Source organism: Primulina tabacum, chromosome 13 (genome assembly GCF_025594145.1).
Source record: "Primulina tabacum isolate GXHZ01 chromosome 13, ASM2559414v2, whole genome shotgun sequence".
Taxonomy (NCBI): domain Eukaryota; kingdom Viridiplantae; phylum Streptophyta; class Magnoliopsida; order Lamiales; family Gesneriaceae; genus Primulina; species Primulina tabacum.
In genome coordinates, this window is record NC_134562.1 from 8,181,244 (window position 1) to 8,205,443 (window position 24,200).

The window sequence follows — 24,200 nt, forward strand, 5'->3', positions numbered from 1 at the left end:
AAAGATAAGACATAGAGGTGTAACTTTTTATTTTGAGTTTTGTTCAGATCATTGTGGAAGCTAAGCCAAAAGTGCCCCGAAGTGTTTCGTGTGTTTCGACGTTCCTCCAGTGACACATGTTAGGGGAATGGGCATAACCTTTTACTCAGACGTCCAATCGATCTGATATTTTGAGGGATTCAAGATAAGACATAGAGCTACAACTTTGTAGTTTACGACTTTTCCAAATTATGAAGGGAAGAGGCGTTTCAGAAGCAATATTTGGAGTGTCAGTGCGCAGAGTGCGCGCCCGGGCGGGAATGTTTGTGCGCCCGGGCGGGCCTTGTTCGAAAATTTGGTATTTTGGCCGAGAGTTCCGCGTCCGCGCGGAAAAAGATGTCCGCCCCGAGCGGCCAGCGATTTTTAAAAAGCGTGTTTTTGGAGTTTTAGTGCTTATATACAAGTGTTGCTCTATTTTCTCTCATTTCTTCCCTCATTCTCGATTCTTCTCTCAAGGGGTGAGCTAGGGTTCCATTTTCTTTCTTTTGTTCTCTTGATTCTAGCCTCTTGTTGGATTATTGGAGTGATAGCAAGGTTATTTTGAGTTCAAGAAAGCTAAGGTAAGCTTTTTGTTTAGTTTATTCTTGGTTTTGGAGTTGGGAGAAATCATGGGTTTGGTGATGTGTTGATTTTATGGATTAATTGATATGGGTTTATGATTATTGAGTTGTTGATGGTTCAATACATGGTTTATTGTTGTAGGTTTTGTACCAAGATTATAGATTCAAGGTGTTCTTGTGGTTTGTAAGTGGAATTTCATTCTTGTGCTCACATTATTATGTATGTATTGTGTTTCAAAGGTTTTATTGTGTTATTCCCTTCATTGGATTCACTATTATGTATTGATACCTTTGTTGTATTTTGTGGAGGCAATTGATGTCTCAACTTTAAGAAGGGAATACAAAAGAGAAAGAATATCAAAGTGTTTGATGAAATGTCCCAAAGAAAGAGTTTAAATGTTTTCTGGATTGATAGATACATAGTCAGAGATTGCATGCAATTAGTTGATCAACGATCATAGGCTTATATCCCTCAGAGTTGTCGATTTATATCGATGGGATAAGAGTACCACAGACAGAGTTACTATTGATATCAATCCACCATAGTAAAGAGAAATACCATCTCATTGTTATGCTATTGCTACGATATACATGTTTCAGAGTTGATGGTATTTTATGTTTTCAAAGCCATGTTTTACAGATTATACTATGTATCATTGCTATGTAAGAGTTCCACTTGCTGAGTTTCATACTCATTTAAGTTATTTCTTGTGATGCAGATAAGAACGACGGACCAGGACGTTGATTGTGGCCCGGAGTCATATGCATACGAAGTTGGAAGGAAGATGTTATTTTGCAAGTATTTTTGGATCATGATCATAGGAATGATATTTTGTATTTTATTATATCATTTGAATGATCATTTATTTACTTTTAAACATTTTATGGTGATGTATTTTGAAACTCCTTCCATTTGATAGAAAATTTTAAATTCCGCTGCTATTTTTATTGTAAACGGGTCGAGGTGTCACAATTAGTGGTATCAGAGCACCGTTCTTCGGACCAATGCATATGACTTCGTCTACTTTCAACTGTCCGGGTATGTTTTCTTTTGCATCTATTCATTGTTATTTATTGATTGTCTTTTGTGAGCACATTGTAGAGTATGCCTCCTAAGCGTAAGGCGTCAGAGGGTGAGGATAGTTCTTCCTCGAGAGTTGTCGACGAGTTCGGCAAGTTGCTTAAAGAGCATGCCAAAGTCCATAGCGAGTAGATTCAGCAGCTGCTTTGATTGCAAGGAACAGGACAGGGTAGAGGCCAAGTGAGAGGCCAAGTAGCTCAGGCAGTTGGCACTGATGCCGTCTTTTCTGCTTTTAAGAGAATAGATCCACCGGAATTCGCAGGTAGCACTGATCCGTTAGTGGCTGTCGAGTGGGTCAAGACGCTTGAAGCAATCTTCGACCATCTTCAGTATGAGGATAAAGACAGGATCAGCTGTGCAGTATTCATGTTGATAAAGGCTGCACGTATCTGGTGGAATGCCACTAAGGTTGGTGTCGATGTTTCAGCTTTGAAGTGGCAAGAGTTCACAGACCTGTTCTATGACAAGTACTTTCCCGACGCACTTCGAGCTAGGAAGGTGACTGAGTTTCTGGAGCTTCGACAGGGAGGCATGAACGTTGATGAGTACATTCTCAAGTTCGAGGAGGGTTGTTTATTTGCTCCGTATATTGCTTCAAATGACAAAGGTAAAGGTGTTCATTTCATTCGAGGCCTTAGAGCTGAGATCAGGAGAGATATCAACATGTCCAAGGCTGTGACTTTCAAAAAGATTGTGTCTAAGGCGTTGTTGGCCGAACAAGATGAGAAGGATATCGCCAGAGAGAGGCAGGAGAGGCATCAAGCTGTTGCTCAGAGAGGCCAGGGCTCGAATCAGAGAGGCAAGGATCGTTTCAAAGGGAAGGGCAAGATGGAATCGAGTCCTAGACCACCGCTAGTTCCAGTTGATCCTGAGAAGCCGCTGTGTCCTAAATGCAGTAGACATCATCGAGGAGAGTGCAGATTTGGCACTCATATGTGTTATCGTTGTGGCACGGCTGGCCACATTGCTAAAGATTGTCCAAGGGGAGCGAGCAAGGATAAGGTGCAGGGTCGCATCTTTACGTTGACCAAGGAAGGTATAAACCATGATTCTTCTGTGATCTCTAGTACTATTTTAATTTCAGGCAGAGTAGCTACGACTTTGATTGATACAGGTGCTACTCATTCTTTTATGTCTGAATTGTTTTTGAGATCTTTGGGTATAGTTCCTTCTGTTCTTCCCCTCCAGTTCAATGTTGTTTTGCCTTCGGGGGATGTGTTGTGCCCAACATCGATTGTGTATGCGTGCTCTGTTCAAATTGATGGGCGTTTGGTTTTTGCTGATTTGATTGTCATCCCGATGGTTGCATTTGATGTTATACTTGGCATGGATTGGCTATCAACCTATCGTGCAGTGATTGATTGCGTTGCTAAGACGGTGACTTTTGCAGATGATGGCAATAGGGAAGGTACGCTCGCCAGTGCAGGTACTTCGCTGGTCCTTCCTTTTATTTCTTGTCTTGAGGCTGAGAAGTTGCTGTGTAGAGGTTGTGATGTGTTTCTGGCTTCGATTGTGGATGTGGATAGAATGATTAAGTTGAATATAGATGATATCGATGTTGTGAGGGAGTTTGCTGATGTGTTTGAGGATGATGTGCCGGGTTTGCCGCTGGACAGGGATGTTGAGTTTGTGATTGATCTAGCTCTAGGTACGGTTCCTATTTCTAAGGCTCCGTATAGGATGGCTCCTACCGAGATGAAGGAGTTGAAGACGCAGTTGCAGGATCTTTTAGACAAGGGTTTTTTTCGACCGAGTTCTTCGCCTTGGGGAGCTCCGGTTCTTTTTGTCAAGAAGAAAGATGGGTCGTTGCAGCTGTGTATCGACTATAGGGAGCTCAACAAAGTGACTATCAAGAACAAGTATCCGTTGCCACGGATAGATGATTTGTTTGATCAGCTGCAAGGTGCTACTGTATTTTCGAAGATTGATCTTCGGTCTGGCTACAATCAGTTGAAGGTTAGGGAATCTGATATCCCTAAGACAGCGTTCTGGACCAGGTATGGTCACTATGAGTTTCTTGTGATGTCTTTTGGTCTGACCAATGCTCCTTCAGTTTTCATGGATCTGATGAACCGTGTGTTCAAGACGTATTTGGATAGCTTCGTCATTGTCTTCATCGACGATATCTTGATCTATTCCAAAACCAGAGAGCTTCATGCAGAGCATCTCAGAGTTGTTCTTCAGTTGTTGAGAGAGAAGAGGTTGTATGCTAAGTTGAAGAAGTGTGAGTTTTGGTTGGAGCAGATTTCTTTTCTAGGCCATGTTGTTTCGAAGGATGGCATAGCTGTTGATCCAGCAAAGATTGAGGCGATTCAGAAGTGGCCTATCCCTACCACTGTATCAGAGGTACGCAGTTTTCTTGGGTTGGCAGGTTATTATCGTCGTTTCATCTCAGATTTTTCTAAGATTGCCCTGCCGTTAACCAATCTGACGAGGAAGACTGTGAAGTTCGAGTGGTCCAATGATTGCCAGAGTGCATTCCAAGAGTTGAAGGACAATTTGACGACAGCTCCTGTTCTTGCTTTGCCCAGTGGTTCAGAGGATTTGTTGTGTGTACCGATGCGTCGAAGAAGGGTCTTGGAGCAGTGTTGATGCAGCGTGGGAAAGTCATAGCCTATGCTTCTCGCCAGTTGAAGGATTACGAGAAGAATTATCCTACGCACGATTTGGAGCTGGCAGCTGTGGTTTTCGCCTTGAAGATTTGGAGACATTATTTGTATGGCGAAAAATGTGAAATTTTCACGGACCACAAGAGTTTGAAGTATTTGTTCTCTCAGAAAGTGCTCAATATGCGGCAGAGGAGGTGGTTAGAGCTTGTCAAAGATTATGATGTGACGATTAGTTACCACCCATGGAAAGCGAATGTTGTAGCAGATGCTTTGAGCCGTAAATCGAGTTCTTCTTTGAGTTCGATGATTCAGCAGCCGTTGTTGTTAGACTTGCAGCGAGAGGAGATAGCTTTGGTGGTTCCGGGGACCATTGCTCGCTTTTCAGCGTTGGTCATTCGGGCTACTTTGACGGACAGGATCCGTAGAGAGCAGGCTGTTGATGTTCAGTTGTCAGAGTTGAGAGCCAGGGCTGAGGAGAGAGGTAATTCAGAGTTTGGAGTGAATGGAGACGGTTTGATGACATTCAGAGGTCGTATTTGTGTTCCTACTGGTGATGATATTCGGCGAGACGTCTTGATAGAGGCACATACCGCACCATATTCGATACATCCAGGCAGCACCAAGATGTATCAAGATCTTCGTAGACTCTACTGGTGGCCAGGTATGAAGAAAGATATTGCCATGTTTATTTCTCAGTGCCTAACTAGTCAGCAGGTGAAGATTGAGCACCAGAGACCTGCTGGTACATTGCTATCATTGCCGATTCCTCAGTGGAAATGGGAGCATATTACGATGGATTTCGTGACTGGTCTTCCAAGGACGCAGAAAGGTTTTAACTCTATTTGGGTTATTGTCGATCGATTGACCAAGTCAGCGCATTTTCTCCCAGTCAAGATGACGTATTCCATGAACCAGTATGCCGAGGATTATATAGCAGAGATTGTTAGACTTCATGGTGTTCCTGTGTCGATCGTGTCTGATCGTGGCCCTAGATTTACTTCAGAGTTTTGGAAGAGTTTGCACAGAGCTATGGGTTCACGGTTAGCTTTCAGTACAGCATATCACCCTCAGAGCGACGGTCAATCAGAGAGAGTTATTCAGATTCTAGAGGATATGCTCAGAGCTTGCACTATTGATTATTCTGGTAGCCGGGATTCTAAATTGCCTCTTGTGGAGTTCACGTACAATAACAGTTACCAGGCGACGATTGGGATGGCACCGTACGAAGCACTTTATGGCAGGAAGTGTAGATCTCCCTTGTATTAGGATGAGATTGGTGAGAGGAAGATGTTGGGTCCAGAGTTGGTACAACAGACTGCTGATGTAGTTGCTGTTATTAGAGAGAGGATGAAGACAGCGCAGTCGAGACAGAAGAGCTATGCGGATGTACGTCGTAGACCTTTGCAGTTTGAGGTTGGCGATTACGTGTTTTTGAAGATAGCACCTCTCAAGGGTGTGATGCGGTTTGGCAAGAAGGGCAAGTTGAGTCCGAGATTTATTGGCCCCTTTGAGATTTTGGACAGAGTTGGTGATCGAGCCTACAGGTTAGCCCTACCGCCAGATCTTGACAGAGTCCATAATGTTTTTCACGTATCGATGCTTAGGAAGTATATTGCGAATCCTTCCCATGTTCTTCGCCACAAGCCATTGGACTTGACGCCGAATTCGACGTACCAAGAGATTCCGGTTCAGATACTGGACCGCAAAGTTAAAGTTTTGAGGAACAAAGATATCGGCATCGTTAAAGTTCTTTGGAGGAACCATTTGATCGAAGAGGCCACGTGGGAACCAGAGGATGAGATGAGAGAGAAGTATCCTGAGTTGTTCGTGCAGTGACGTCAATTTCGAGGACGAAATTCCTCTAAGGAGGGGAGATTGTAATAGCCAAGCCTGGTGTACGGTACGATTTAAGTTTTCATAAGTTTATTGACTACTTGGTCAAGTTTAGGTGTAGTTTGGATGTTAAGAGTTTCGATTTATGATTTATAGTATGGTTGGTTATAGATGATGTGTAGTGCTTTTGTAGCGGAGTTACGATTAAATTCATGATAAATTGTATATTGATCCAAATGAGGTGAGGCCTTTTCCATTAGAAAGATAAGACATAGAGGTGTAACTTTCTTATTTTGAGTTTTGTTCAAATCATTGTGGAAGGTAAGCCAAAAGTGCCCCGAATTGTTTCGTGTGTTTCGACGTTCCTCTAGTGACACATGTTGGAAGAATGGGCATAACGTTTTACTCAGACGTCTAATTGATCTGATATTTTGAGGGATTCAAGATAAGACATAGAGCTACAACTTTGTAGTTTACGACGTTTCCAAATTATGAAGGAAAGAGGCGTTTCAGAAGCGATCTTTGGAGTGGCAGTGCGCAGAGTGCGCGCCCGGGCGGGAATGTTTGTGCGCCCGGGCGGGCCTTGTTCGAAAATTTAGTATTTTGGCCGAGAGTTCCGCGCCCGCGTGGAAAAAGATGTCCGCCCGAGCGGCCAGCGATTTTTAAAAAGCGTGTTTTTGGAGTTTTAAGTGCTTATATACAAGTGTTGCTCTATTTTCTCTCATTTCTTCCCTCATTCTCGATTCTTCTCTCAAGGGGTGAGCTAGGGTTCCATTTTCTTTCTTTTGTTCTCTTTATTCTAGCCTCTTGTTGGATTATTGGAGTGAGAGCAAGGTTATTTTGGGTTCAAGAAAGCTAAGGTAAGCTTTTGGTTTAGTTTATTCTTGGAGAAATCATAGGTTTGGTGATGTGTTGATTTTATGGATTAATTGATATGGGTTTATGATTATTGAGTTGTTGATGGTTCAATACATGGTTTATTATTGTAGGTTTTGTACCAAGATTATAGATTCAAGGTGTTCTTGTGGTTTGTAAGTGGAATTTTTATTCTTGTGCTCACATGATTATATATGTATTGTGTTTCAAAGGTTTTATTGTAATATTCCCTTCATTTGATTCACTATTATGTATTGATACCTTTGTTGTATATTGTGGAGGCAATTGATGTCTCAACTTTAAGAAGGGAATACAAAAGAGAAAGAATATCAAAGTGTTTGATGAAATGTCCCAAAGAAAGAGTTTAAATGTTTTATGGATTGATAGATACATAGTCAGAGATTGCATGCAATTAGTTGATCAACGACCATAGGCTTATATCCCTCAGAGTTGTCGATTTATATCGATGGGATAAGAGCACCACGGACAGAGTTACTATTGATATCAATCCACCATAGTAAAGAGAAATACCATCTCATTGTTATGCTATTGCTACGATATACATGTTTCAGAGTTGATGGTATTTTATGTTTTCAAAGCCATGTTTTACAGATTATACTATGTATCATTGCTATGTAAGAGTTCCACTTGCTGAGTTTTATACTCATTTAAGTTATTTCTTGTGATGCAGATAAGAACGACGGACCAGGACGTTGATTGTGGCCCGGAGTCATATGCATACGAAGTTGGAAGAAAGATGTTATTTTGCAAGTATTTTTGGATCATGATCATAGGAATGATATTTTGTATTTTGTTATATCATTTGAATGATCATTTATTTACTTTTAAACATTTTATGGTGATGTATTTTGAAACTCCTTCCATTTGATAGAAAATTTTAAATTCCGCTGCTATTTTTATTGTAAACGGGTCGAGGTGTCACAGCTGCCAGCTCCGAATCATGCGTAGGATAATTCTTCTCGTAGTCCTTCAACTGGCGAGAAGCATAAGTTATAACCTTTCTACGCTGCATTAGCACTGCACCAAGACCTTTCTTCGACGCATCAGTAAAACAACAAAATCCTCTGAAACCACTGGGCAATGCAAGAACAGGAGACTGTTGTCAACTTATCTTTTAACTCTTGAAATCCACTCTGACATTCATTGGACCACTCAAACTTCACAGTCTTCCTCGTCAGATTGGTTAACGGCAGGGCAATCTTGGAAAAATCTGAAATAAAGCGACGATAATAACCCGCCAAACCAAGAAAACTGCGTACCTCTGATACAGTGGTAAGAATAGGCCACTTCTGTATCGCCTCAATCTTTACTGGATCAACTGCTATACCATCCTTCGAAACAACATGGCCTAAGAAAGAAATATGCTCCAACCAGAACTCACACTTCTTCAACTTAGCATACAACCTCTTCTCTCTCAACAAATGAAGAACAACTTTGAGGTGTTCTGAGTGAAGCTCTCTGGTCTTGGAATAGATCAATATGTCATCAATAAAAACAATGACAAAACTATCCAAATACGGCTTGAACACCCGGTTCATAAGATCCATGAAGACTGAAGGAGCATTAGTCAGACCAAACGACATAACCAGAAATTCGTAATGACCATACCTGGTCCGAAATGCCGTCTTAGGGATATCAGATTCCTTAACTTTCAACTGATAATAACCAGATCGTAGATCAATCTTTGAAAACACTGTAGCCCCCTGCAATTGGTCAAAAAGATCATCTATCCGTGGCAACGGATACTTATTCTTAATCGTCACTTTGTTGATTTCTCAATAGTCAATGCACAACCGCAAAGACCCATCTTTCTTTTTGACAAAAAGAACTGGAGCTCCCCAAGGCGAAGAACTCGGCCGAATAAAACCTTTATCCAAAAGATCTTGCAACTGCGTCTTCAACTCTTTCATTTTTGTAGGGGCCATTCTATACGGAGCCTTAGAAATAGGAACCCTACCTGGAACTAGATCAATCACAAACTCCACATCTCTGTCCGGTAGCAAACCGGGCACATCATCCTCAAATACATCAGAGAAATCTCTCACCACATCAATATCATCAATAATTCAATTTCACAATTCCATCCATATCAACAATCGAAGCCAAAAACCCATCACAACCTCTAAACAACAACTTCTTAGCCTCAAGGCACGAAATAAAAGGAAGAACCAGCGAAGTACCTGAACTGGCAAGCATACCTTCCTTATTACCATCATCTGCAAATTTTACCGTCTTGGCAACGCAATCAATCACTGCACGGTAAGTTGATAGCCAATCCATGCCAAGTACAATATCAAACGCAACCATCGGAATAAAAATCAAATCAGCATAAACCACCCGCTCATCGATTTGAACAGAACATGAATACACAATAGACGTCGGGCACAACACATCTCCCGAAGGCAATACAACATTAAATTGGAGGGGAATAACAGAAGGAACTATACCCAAAGATCTCAAAAATAATTCAGACATAAAAGAATGAGTAGCACCTGTATCTATCAATGTCGTAGCTACTCTGCCTGAAATTAAAATAGTACTAGAGATCACAGAAGAATCAAGATTTATACCTTACTTCGTCATGGTGAAGATGCAACCCTGCACCTTCTCTTTACCCGATCCTCTCGGACAATCCTTGGCAATATGGCCTGCAGTGCCACATCGGTAACAAGTATAAGAACCAAACCTGCACTCACCTCTATGAGGCCTATTGCACTTGGGACACAATGGCTTCTCTGGATCAAATGGAATTGCTGGTACTTTAAAACTCGGTTCCATCTTGCCTTTCCCTTTGAATCTATCTTTTCCTCTTTGGCTTGAACCTTGACTTCTCTGAGCCATAGCCTGCTGCCTCGCCTGTCTCTCTCTAGCAATGTCTTTCTCATCTTGCTCGGCCAACAAAGCCTTGGCCACAATCTCTTTGAATGTCACAGCTTTCGACATGTTGATATCCCTCCGGATCTCTGCTCGAAGGCCTCTAATGAAATGAGCACCTTTATTCTTGTCGTTGGAAGCAATATACGGGGCAAGCAGACAGCCCTCCTCGAACTTCAGAATGTACTCACCAACATTCAAATCTCCTTGGCGAAGCTCTAAAAATTCAGTCACCTTCCTAGCTCGAAGTGCATCTGGAAAGTACTTGTCATAGAAGAGATCAGTGAACTCTTGCCACTTCATTGCCGGAACATCAACACCTACTTTGGTAGCATTCCACCATATACGTGCAGCCTTGACTAGCATAAACACTGCACAACCAACTCTATCCTTGTCTTCATAGTTGAGATGATCAAAGATCGCCTCAAGTGCTTTGATCCACTCTACAGCCACCAATGGATCAGTGCTTCCTGCAAACTTAGGCGGATCCATTCTCTTGAAAGCAGTAAATACCCCATCGGTTCCAACTGTTTGAACCACTTGGTCTCTTCCTTGGCCTCTACCTTGACCTGTAACTTGCATACGGAGTAACTGTTGGATCTGCTCACTATGGACCTTGGCTTGCTCTTTCAATAACTTGTCGAACTCGTCGACAACTCTAGATGAAGAACTAACCTCACCCTCTCAAGCCTTTCTCTTAGGAGGCATAACTCCTACAATGTGCTCACATAATACAGATCAACCAATAACAATGAATAAATGCAAGAAAAGACATACCCGGACCGTTGAAAGTAGACGAAGTCATATGCATTGGTCCAAAGAACGGTGCTCAGATACCACTAAATGTGACACCTCTGACCGGTTTTAATAAAATAACAGCGGAATTTAAAATTTTCTTGAAGAAGGAAGGGTAAAAGTTCTTGACATAAAAATCTTTACAAACAAAGTAAATACATGATCAATGAAATGATAAAACCAAAATCCAAAATATCATTTTTATGATCATGTCCAAAATACCATCAAAATATCTTCTTCCTTCCATCTTTGGTATGCATATGACTCCGGCCCACAATCAACGTCCCGGCCCGTCGCTCTTATCTGCATCACATGAAATAACTGAAATAAGTATAAAACTCAGCAAGTGGAACTCTTACATAGCAATGATACATAGCATACTCTGAAAAACATGACTTTGAAATCAATAAATACCATCAACTCTAGAAACATGAATAACATAGCAATAACATAACAATAAGATGGTATTTCTCTTTCTCTTGTTGGATTTGTGGGGACCCGGGCTCTAACTCAATTTTTTTCGGGATTAATCGGATCCTTATTCAAAAATACGGGTCTAAATTTTGCTTTTAACATTAAATCAAATGTTTACAACTCAAGCACAAGATAATTCTATATTCATTTCATTACAACAAACATAATATACATGCCTCGTTTTATTCATATTCTACAAACCAGTAATTAAATACAGTACATATCAAAAGTACAACTACTAGTTCATCTGCTACGCCCGTGATCACCACGCTATGTCCATCTCTCATCTCTGTCGCGACCCTGATCCTGCCCCACCTGTTGTTATGCACACATACAGACATAACAACAGCCGGAAACTCCGGTGAGAACAAATCCTAGTATAAAACATGTATACATGCTGATACATAATAATAAATCATGAATCAAAGCAATAATAATGGGCTTCATAGTCTATGAAACCAATCTATATAAACATGCAATTTAAATCAAATCATGTCTTGACTCGACTCGACTCTACTCTAGGGATCCCGGTGTGAATAAGACGTCACTGTCTGTCACCTACCCTCCCAATCGGGGTAACTATACGTCTTATTCCTAGACTTTGGTCATGTCTGTATCGAATGTCTACAATCGGAGTGAATCTGATCCGAAGCATCGATACCACCGAACATCTAGTTTGGCAAGTCTGCCAATGACTCTCCTATCTCAAAGGCTTGAATATAAATCTATAAACAAGACAACATCCTATCAAGAGATTTGAATATAGATCTATAAACAAATCAAATTCATATCAAAAGATAAACAACAATTCAATTATGTGATTTGGTTGGGAAACTCAAATTGAATCTCTTTTGAGTTGTGTCTTCCCCAAACAAAATATGCATTATACCTTTCCTCGCACAATCTGTGTTGTAGTCAAAGTCTCGAAGACGAATCTGTCAATACCAAATCTGAAATGGAAATGTTGATACATATTCTATTAATCTCTAATCTCAATCAACACCTATCCAATTAAATACTTGATCTCGATACAATTTGACGGCATAACAACGTAATTTCTCGATACCGGTCAATCCATCTCTCAACATATACCACCAATTCATAATTCTCAACTCATAATCATCATCATAAGCACATGATAGTACTCAAAATCTGCATATTTAATTCTAAACATGCTGGAAAATAATAACTATAGCATTCAACGTCCGTTCTTCGATCCGGTTGCATTTCTACGATATCAATCATCTCAAGAACATATTATCACAAGTATATCAGCATTTCTTCAACATGTACACTTCAAAACATGTTAAAACTTAACAAAACTTACATCCTTTTGTAAGCCCTTAAAGAAAGGAGCAAGATTCTATGCTTGGATTAAAGTTAGGATCTGTAATTCTTCCAAAATCATAACCTTAAAGCAAAAGGAATTGAAGCTTCTCCCAACTCTCTCACGTTCTCAGCTGATGGAAGTGGTGAAAGTGAAGACTCAGCACATTTCTATTTATATATATGCCATGTGTCTTCCTAAGAATTAAGGGTGGCTTTCTCGCACAGGGCACCGCGGGTGCGCTCCGTCTAGACCGCGGGTGCGCTTAAGCTTCGGCAGTCCATTCATTTTCAAAAATCGACGACCGCGGGTGCGCTACATATAAGACCGCGGGTGCGGTAACATCAACGCAGGTGCGGTTACGTTTGAACCGCGGGTGCGGTGTCATTTCTGTAAATAATTTCCAACTCTCTGTCCATCAACCGCGGGTGCACTCGTTCTTAGACCGCGGGTGCGGTGACCCTACTGTAAAATGGCCATCTTTCTGTCCATGCACCGCGGGTGCGGTGCTTCTCTAGGCGTGGGTGCGGTCCCTTTCTTCAAGCAACACTTCATCTTTTTATTTTATCCACATACAATCTAGGGCATTACATTTCTCCCCCTCTTAGATATTAGTTCATCCTCGAACGTGAAATCAATTAATCAAAGTATGTACAAACAGCAGTAAAATCAAAAGCTGAATAAATACTCACATCATGAGAATAACTCGGGATATTTCTGTCTCATATCTGCTTCTGTCTCCCAAGTCGCTTCCTCGGTGCCATGACGACTCCACTGGACTTTCACTAGTGGAATAGTCTTCGTTCTGAGCTGTTTCTCTTTCCGATCAAGAATCTGTATCGGTTGTTCAACATAACTCAATGTTTGATCCAGCTCAGCTTCGTCAGGCCGAATGACATGAGAACAATCTGGCATGTATCTACGCAGCATCGATACATGAAAAACGTCATGTATCCCGGATAGAGAAGGAGGAAGAGCCAGTCGATATGCTCGATCGCCAATCTTTTCAAGAATCTCGTATGGACCGATGTATCTAGGAGACAACTTCCCGCGTTTGCCAAATCTGACAACGCCTCTGAAAGGAGAAATCTTCAAAAACACTCTGTCTCCTTGTTCAAATACTAGCGGTCTACGTCTGATATTGGCATACTTGGCTTGCCTATCCTGTGCCGTCTTCATCCTCTTCTGAATTATCTTTACCTTCTCGGTCATCTCACGAATCATATCAGGCCCAAGTTCTGGTACCTCAGATATATCATCCCAATATAGAGGAGATCTGTACTTCTTGCCATATAACGCCTCAAACGGTGCCATCTCTATGCTCGTTTGATAGCTGTTGTTGTACGAGAATTCACACAACGGTAGTGAATCTTGCCAACTAGTGCCAAAGTCTAGCACTACAGCTCTCAACATGTCATAAAGTCTAGGTAGTCCGCTCTGACTGTCCGTCTGTCTGGGGATGATAAGCAGTGCTCAGGTGCAATGTCGTACCTAAAGCCTTCTGCAGACTGTGCCAAAAGTGAGAAGTGAATCGTGGATCACGGTCTGATACGATAGACTTCGGCACACCATGTAATCTGACTACCTCTCGGACATATATCTCAGCCATCTGATCATGTCTGTACGTCATTCTGTACGGAATAAAACACGCTGATTTGGTTAATCTGTCTATCACAACCCAAATCGCATCACAACCCCGGGATGATCGAGGTAACTTCGTCACGAAATCCATGGAAATGTGATCCCATTTCCATTCAGAAATAGACAAACTCTGAAGTAAACCTCCGGGCTTCTTTCTTTCGGCCTTCACCTGTTGGCAATTTAAGCACTTAGACACATATTCGGCAATATCTGATTTCATCTGTTTCCACCAGAACTGTGTCTTCAAGTCGTTGTACATCTTTCTGCCACCAGGGTGAATGCTGAACCGACTACAGTGCGCTGCTAACAATATCTGTTGTTTCAACTCTGAAACATCTGGCACTACAATACGGTTATTCACATACAGGACAAAATCATGTACCTGATATTCAGACTGATGTCCTGATCTGACCATCTGAATTGACTGCTGTATATTCTGATATGTTCTTTGAGCTTCTTTGATTTTCATAATCAAATCTGGCTCAACTTGAATCGTGGCAAGTCTTAATGGTCTACTATCTGTGTCAAATGCTAAACCAGACAAACAACAATCTTCAACTAAATTCGAAACACCTATCGTCGATAAGGATAGGGCACAAACCTTTCGACTTAAGGCATCTGCTGCTGCATTTGACTTCCCTGGATAGTACTTGATCTCGCAATCAAAATCTTTCAGTAGATCAAGCCATCTACGCTGCCTCATGTTCAACTCTGACTGAGAAAACAGATACTTCAGGCTTTTATGGTCAGAGTAAATCTCAAATTTCTCACCATTAAAGATAATGACACCAGATCTTCAAGGAAAATATGATAGCCGCCAATTTGTGGGGACCCAGACGCTAATCATGTTCTTAATAATCTCAGTATAAAAGTACAAGTCCTGTATAAAAGTACAAGTCCTGTACCACATTCATTTATTCAACTAAGGTTTAACAGCTAATATCACGTGTCTAACCCTATCTCTAATCCAAGTCCGGAGCCTCCACTCTAATCACGATCTCTCTTCATCTTCTCAACCCTGAACCTGTCCCACCTGTTGTCATGCACACATACAAAACAAGACAACAGCCGGATAACTCCGGTGAGAATAAATCCCAGTATAAACAATGTAAACATGCAATCATATAAAAACATATACAAAAGAATATAACAATTATCATTAACATGCACCAAATCAACAAACATGTATGATATCAAAACTGTAAATCAACTAGTCATCACAGACTCGACTCAAACAACGCGTCGTCTCTGACTCGACTCAACTCTAACCTAGGGATCCCAATGTCTGGATATTGATAATTATATCGAATCTCAGTCGATAGGAATGAATCAACCCTAAACGGCATCGATATAATTCCTATATCCAGTGTCTGGGCGAAACAGCCGCAGAATTGACGAATCAGTCAAGGATTAAGCGAATCAGGCCAATAATTAGACGAATAAGTCAGTAATTAAGCGAATCAGCCAATAACCAAACGAATCAGCCGGTGACTAGGCGAATCAGCCAATGACTAGCGAATCATCAGTCAATACATGCATATAGTAACTAGGCGAATCAGCCGATGACTAGCGTATCAGTAGTCAATACATGCAGGGGCTATAAATCAATAGACTACAAACATCAATCTCATCAATTACAAATATCAATGTAATAACTATGTATGTGATTTAGGGAGACTCGAATCAAACCTCACTCGAGTTGTGCAATCCCAACTCAACATTAATTTATACCTTTCTTGCTGTCGCTCTGATACAATCGAAGTCTCAAATCAAAGCCTGTCAATACTCAATCTGACAATAACAATATTGAGGGGACGGTATCAATACACCACTCAATCAATACTGGATATAATCAGAATTCAATCAAATTCTGGTTCAACGGCATAACATCATAATCTCAATATATCCAGCCATACCATGTCAGTCAGATATAAATTCTAACATCTTATACTCGATAATCACTCAATCTTGATATCAATTCTTACTCAACTTAACTCTAAAAATCATAACAATTTCATATGGTATATGTTCCTCAGTCCGGTTTCGATTATACGATGTCTAACATGACAAGAACATCATATATGAATCATATCAGATTCTGACAATACCATAATTTCAAAACATATCAAAACGTAGCAAAACTTACGTCCAGTTGTAGCCTACGTCGATAGGAACTCAGTACCGCAGTCGGATTCAAAATCAGACGGACGGATCTTTCACAAAAGGCGTAAGGATTTTTCACAATTCTCTGAAGCCCCTTCCTCTATTTAGCTGATTCTGAGGGACAAAATCGTTTTTGATATATATATATTGCATGTGAAGGGCAAATGGCACACCCTTCACGCAACACGTCTCGCGCATATGCGCGACATCAACCGGCGCATATGCGCGAGACCTTAAGTCTCGGCGCAGTGTCTTCCCAACTGCTGGCGCATATGCGCGACACATTTCCGCGCATATGCGCCGAACTCTCTGGACTCGGCATTCCTGAATACACCTGCTCGCGCATATTCACGTCATGTCTCGCGCATATGCGCGAGACTTACTGTCTCGGCAATCACACCAAATACTTGCCTCGCGCATATGCGCGCCCCTTCTCGCGCATATGCGCGAGGTGTTCTGTCCTCGCGAAGGATCTTTCGCTTGTACAGGCTCGCGCATATGCGCGACTCACTTCGCGCATATGCGCGAGGTCCTCTGCCCACGTCGTGCATATGCGCGCATCTGTGCCGCGCATATACTCGAGGGCTACTGTTCCTCGCACATTTTCATGCATTATCTCGTCTTTCCCGGTCCGATCTTTTCCAGTCTAAAATCATATCAATTATCCCCAAATCATTTCAGATTAATAGGATAAAATTCTCGGGCCTTACACAATTCAAGATCATGAATGGGGTATCGAATCTCGTGTGGCTTCTGCTGTCTAGAGGCATATGCGATCACATGACCTCGCTGCATAAGAACACATCCCAGCCCTCTGTGAGATGCATTACAATATACAACGAAATCGCCAGTACCCGAAGGAATCATCAAGACAGGTGCACTGGTCAGCCTTTTCTTCAACTCTAGGAAACTGGATTCACAATCTTCAGACCACACAAATGGCGCATTTTTCTGTGTTAACTGAGTAATCGGCTTTGCAATACTGGAGAAATATTTGATGAATCGCCTATAGTACCCTGCTAGACCCATGAAACTGCGTATCTCAGGCACCGAAGTCGGTCTAGGCCAACCGATCACAGCTTCCACTTTACTCGGATCCACAGAAATACCATCTCCAGATATGATATGACCCAAGAAGACAACCTGTCTCAGCCAAAACTCACATTTTGACAGTTTAGCATACAATCTTTCATTTCTCAATGTTTGTAACACAATTCTCAAATGATTGGCATGCTCAGTCATATTCTTGGAATACACCAAAATATCATCAATAAAAACAATCACAAACTCATCTAAATATCTCTGAAAGACACGGTTCATCAACCCCATGAACACCGCTGGAGCATTCGTTAAACCAAAAGGCATGACAATAAATTCGTAATGTCCATACCTGGTTCGGAATGCTGTCTTTGGTATATCAATATCTCGTACTCGCAGCTGGTGATATCCAGATCTCAGATCGATCTTGGAATAGATGGATGATCCCTGCAACTGATCAAATAAGTCGTCGATACGAGGCAAAGGATATTTGTTCTTTATCGTTGCCTTGTTCAGTTGCCTGTAATCTATACACAATCTCATAGAACCGTCTTTCTTTCGCACAAATAGCACTGGTGCGCCCCAAGGAGACACACTAGGTCTGATATATCCCTTGGCTAGAAGATCTTCTAGTTGTGCTTTCAATTCCTTCAACTCTATAGGCGCCATCCTATACGGAGCTCGAGATATAGGAACGGTACCTGGAATAAGATCAATACTAAAATCTACCTCTCGAGCTGGAGGTAACCCTGGAATCTCGTCAGGAAATACATCTGAAAACTCCCGTACTACTGGCAAATCTGCCAATGTCGGGCTCGATTTCAGTAAATCTACTGAATAAATAAGGAACCCTTCTCTTCTTGTTGCAACAATCTACTCATAGCCAGAGCAGATACTAAGGGAATCCGAGATCTGGAACCCTTACCATAGAATTTCCACTCCTCTGTCATTTCAGGTCTGAATCTGACAATCTTGTGAAAACAGTCTACGGTGGCTCTGTACTTAGTCAACATGTCAATCCCAATGATGTGATCCCGCCCACGAAGATCTTTAATTTTTCCCGATCTTTGAAACAAGTAATTGATAGGTGTGAAAATCGCCTCTAGATCACGCGGTCTAGCAACAATTCATCAACGTTAGAAACAATCTCGTTCAAGAGAACCTCCAAAGAACCCGTCCTTGGCAACCCTCGTGATATTCGATTGACAAACGCCACAAAAGATAAATCTTTTGATAAGTTTGATTTGATACAACGCAAAAGTTATAACGAAACTTAAGCTTGTTTTTGAGAGTATTCTCAAAGAAAGTTTTTATAAACTCAATCAATAATGAACAAAAGTTGTTTTCAATCAATAAAATTCGTCTATATATTGATACCAAATCAAAAAGATATGAAATCTACTTGCCAAGATAATAAAAACTCTAAAATAGGAAAGTATGAATTTTCTTCACGCAGCAGGCGCGCTCGGGCGCGATATTTCTACCGCTCGGGCGCGGGGTCTTCTGGACTGTTCGCGCTCGGGCGGTAATGTTTTACCGCTCGGGCGCGACTTTATTTACCGCCCTAGCGCGGAGCTCTCGGGTCAGGAGTCTTGTTTTGGCTTCCTCTTCATAATTTTACCCTTGAATAACATTGAAATATCTTCCAACTTCATTGCTATGCATCCAAATTCTTTGAAGGTTCGAATCGCCAGATTTAGCACGTCATGCCCGGCCAGATTCATATCATACTCCCCTTCTTCAAAAAGATTTGTCCTCAAATCTTGGCTACATACGCAACAACGAAGCAAGTTAGTAATAAAAAGAATTAAATTATGAACATGCTTACCTTTCAATTTAAGTTTGTAGGTGCTATCATTTTCCTGCTCCATCCGCACTGGAAACCCCAACATCACCATTGTCTTTCCTATAAACTCATCAACTTTTCCACATATCAAGTAACAAATGACACCAAATAATAACAACAAGATATCATTAAGTATCACAAAAATCAGATTTCTCCCCTTCTTAGACCTAGTCAACACCAAAATAATATCCACACACGTGTACGACCATAGTTCACTAGGAATAAGATATAACTGATGCCTGACATATGAATACACTCGACATGTCATTCTCCTGTATGTAATGCATATACCCCAATCACACTCAACATGTCGTTTCATGTGCAACCAACACATAAAATCATTCATTTTATCAAAGGTAAAAACACCACTATATGCATCACTAGTACGTAACTCATGCAATGAATGTAGAATGACTAATTTATTCTCCTTAAAATTGTACTCATTATGAACATAAAAATTCTTATGTTCGATGCATGATTCACAATTCCACCCAATAGACCTCCTCATATGCAACCATAGTAAAAATTCATGCATCCTATCAATGACCCTATTTACTTCATGGCTACCAATCAAACAAAGGTCATGCGCCTCAATATCAAGCAAAAACTCATGCAATAGGTGTGTGATGAAAATTTTATTCTCTTTAAACATGTATTCATCATAAACAAAGAAATAAGCATCTTCATCCCTGCACCTCTCAAAACCATAACCAAACCAATATAAATCATGCAAATAGGACACAGTAAATGTACTATCCATGCAATCATTTAACTCATCACATGAATTTAATTCTAATGCACACAAGTCATTGCCATGACAAAGCCTCATCAATTTGACAATCTTTGAACACTCAAAATAACTAACATTTGAATTTAATTCATGCATTATATCACCATCCTCAACGCTGTGACTCCCTGACAAAATCGTCATCTCATCGTTAGACCATTTGGACATCACATTTTCAACACTCACCCCAAATTCTTGAGCACAACACAGCAATGAACTAAGATAAGGACTAAAGTCACACCACATGCTTGTTGCGTTGGCAACTATGCTTACCTCACGGTGATTGCTCTCAACGCCAGATGGATCATCCCATTGCATTTTTACACCTTCCACATTTGCTCGTATCCTCATCACAACTTCATCATAACCCTGCAAATGAGAAATAACAATGCTCGGGATTGAACCGGCTATATCATCACAAGAATAATAAACCACTTTGTACAAAGGTACTTTAAGGGGTTTATACAAAAGTAAACAACTCTCATCCTCACTCTTTTGGGCCTTAAAATTATTTTTCTTTTCTTTTTCTTTTTCTTTTTCTTTTTCTTTGGCCTCTTTTGCATTTTCTTTTTCTTTTCTTTCTATGGCCATCTCACTCTTTCGATCACTCATTTTTTCGGCCATTTTAAATTCTTTTTCACTCTCACAATTAAATTGCAGTTGATTATCAGTAATTACAACTGAAATAGGTTGATCAAGAAAGGTACATGATGAATCATAACATGCGTGCCACAAATTATTACCACTTTCTTCTTTCTCCTCCATAGCACACACATTAGAAGAAAATTCACCATCTAAGGATTCACCCTCCACAGCACAACATTCTATGCTTAAGTCAGAAATCAATGGATTACCAACCTCCTCAATTCTCTCAACCTCCACTTTAGGTTCAACAACAATGCTCACATCAACTCCACACTCGACTGCATTCTTAGATTCACATTCAACTCTAGACTCCAGTACATTCATCTCCTCCTTTGTACATTGGCTAATATCATGTCCAAACTCTAGACACCAAATACATTGAATATCATAAGTACTAACATTTGAAATTTTTTATGTACCTTGATTCCCATGCTTCAAAACCAACTTCGGTCTAGTCTTGACCTTCTTCTCTTCACTCGACCTTCGTGCGGATGTCAAGAACTCCTTCCACGAGTCAATTCCCTGCCTACCACTCGATTTGCACCTCCTATCATCACGATCCAAATGCAATGCTCTATCCCCACCAAATCTACTACCTCGTCTCTTCTCATTAGCACTACCCTCAAGCCTATCCAACCTTTCATGTAAAGGCTTAAGCTCCTTCTCCCATATTCTATCAATCCCCCTTAACATTGTTTGAAATTGAAGATCGTCAATCATTATACCTGCAAGAAAAGGTTAGTAGAAACAATAAAATAAATAAACTTCCTCACCACAAATCCTCACTAGTCACTTCAAGGAAAAATATCCTCAATGTCTCCTACAGGTACCCAGGAGGTGAATCGGAAGTTGAAGAGGGCCCCAAAGTACACCCAGTTCGCATGAGTGTTCCGGGCTCCGCCGCCCCCACCGCCGCCGCCGCCGCCGCCCCCAAAAAATTCACTCGCACTCGTCTTTTTCCCTCAACACAAAACCTCACAAATCACTCCAATGAAAATTCACTCCACTCAAATATTTTCACTCAAGTGAGAATCCTCAAGGGGGCGCTTAAGTCTCGTGGCTTCCACGTATCAAAACTTATGAGATCAATCATGTGACGCTTGAAACTCGACTCACTTAGACCACACAAGGATAAGCAACTTTGGAAGTTGACTAGAATGCGACTAATGGACAAGGACAAACTTAACGCTGAAATATAAGCGCTAAAATTCCAACAAACACCCGATTCAAAATTTTTTTTCTTCTCTTTTTTTGTTTTTTCGGGTGAACAGTACACTACAGTAAATCCGGCGATGAACAGTTACGTGAACAGTAAATTCAGTCGTGAACAGTAACTTCAGCCGCGAACAGTAATTCCGATAAGATGAATAGTAAATCCGAGACGCGTGAATAGTAATTCCGATGTGGTATTCTTCTAGGCGGCATATCTGATTATCAAACAGATTAGGATAAAATCTATACAATCTGTCTCAGCCCTCCTCTGATCATATACCTCTGATCCAGAATCGGTTCTGATTCAATCTTTACAAGTATATGTTGTAAATCAACTCAGATACAATACAACATATAATAGGGAAAGCATTAAATCATGCCAGCACATCAAAAGCAAGGAAGAAGATTCGATCTACCCCGCTCATTCTATTCTATCTAAGTCTACCGAACCTACTGCTCTGATACCACCTGTTGTGGGGACCCGGGCTCTAACTCAATTCTTTTCGGGATTAATCGGATCCTTATTCAAAAATACGGGTCAAAATTTTGCTTTTAACATTAAATCAAATGTTTACAACTCAAGCACAAGATAATTCTATATTCATTTCATTACAACAAACATAATATACATGCCTCGTTTTATTCATATTCTACAAACCAGTAATTAAATACAGTACATATCAAAAGTACAACTACTAGTTCATCTGCTACGCCCGTGATCACAACGCTATGTCCATCTCTCATCTCTGTCGCGACCCTGATCCTGCCCCACCTGTTGTTATGCACACATACAGACATAACAACAGCCGGAAACTCCATGAGAACAAATCCCAGTATAAAACATGTATACATGCTGATACATAATCATAAATCATGAATCAAAGCAATAATAATGGGCTTCATAGTCTATGAAACCAATCTATATAAACATGCAATTTAAATCAAATCATGTCTTGACTCGACTCGACTCTACTCTAGGGATCCCGATGTGAATAAGACGTCACTGTCTGTCACCTACCCTCCCAATCGGGGTAACTGTACGTCTTATTCCTAGACTTCGGTCATGTCTGTATCGAATGTCTACAATCGGAGTGAATCTGATCTGAAGCGTCGATACCACCGAACGTCTAGTTTGGCAAGTCTGCCAATGACTCTCCTATCTCAAAGGCTTGAATATAAATCTATAAACAAGACATCATCCTATCAAGAGGTTTGAATATAGATCTATAAACAAATCAAATTCATATCAAAAGATAAACAACAATTCTAATATGTGATTTGGTTGGGAAACTTAAATTGAATCTCATTTGAGTTGTGTCTTCCCCAAACAAAACATGCATTATACCTTTCGTCGCACAATTTGTATCGTAGTCAAAGTCTCGAAGACGAATTTGTCAATACCAAATCTGAAATGGAAATGTTGATACATATTCTATTAATCTCTAATCTCAATCAACACCTATCCAATTCAATACTTGATCTCGATACAATTTGACGGCATAACAACGTAATTTCTCGATACCGGTCAATCCATCTCTCAACATATATCACCAATTCATAATTCTCAACTCATAATCATCATCATAAGCACATGATAGTACTCAAAATCTGCATATTTAATTCTAAACATGCTGGAAAATAAACTATAGCATACAACAACCGTTCTTCGATCCGGTTGCATTTCTACGATATCAATAATCTCAAGAACATATTATCACAAGTATATCAGCATTTCTCCAACATGTATACTTCAAAACATGTTAAAACTTAACCAAACTTACATCCTTTTGTAGCCCTTAAAGAAAGGAGCAAGATTCTATGCTTGGATTAAAGTTTGGATGTGTAATTCTTCCAAAATCATAACCTTAAAGCAAAAGGAATTGAAGCTTCTCCCCACTCTCTCACGTTCTCAGCTAATGGAAGTGGTGAAAGTGAAGACTCAGCACATTTATATTTATATATATGCCATGTGTCTTCCTAAGAATTAAGGGTGGCTTTCTCGCACAGGGCACCGCGGGTGCGCTCCATCTAGACCGCGGGTGGGCTTAAGCTTCGGCAGTCCATTCATTTTCCAAAACCGACAACCGCGGGTGCGCTACATATAAGACCGCGGGTGCGGTAACATCAACGCAGGTGCGGTTACGTTTGAACCGCGGGTGCGGTGTCATTTCTGTAAATAATTTCCAACTCTCTGTCCATCAACCGCGGGTGCACTCTTTCTTGGACCGCGGGTGCGGTGGACCTACTGTAAAATGGCCATCTTTCTGTCCATGCACCGCGGGTGCGGTGCTTCTCTAGTCGCGGGTGCGGTCCCTTTCTTCAAGCATCACTTCATCTTTTCATTTTATCCACATACAATCTAGGGCATTACAGGATTGA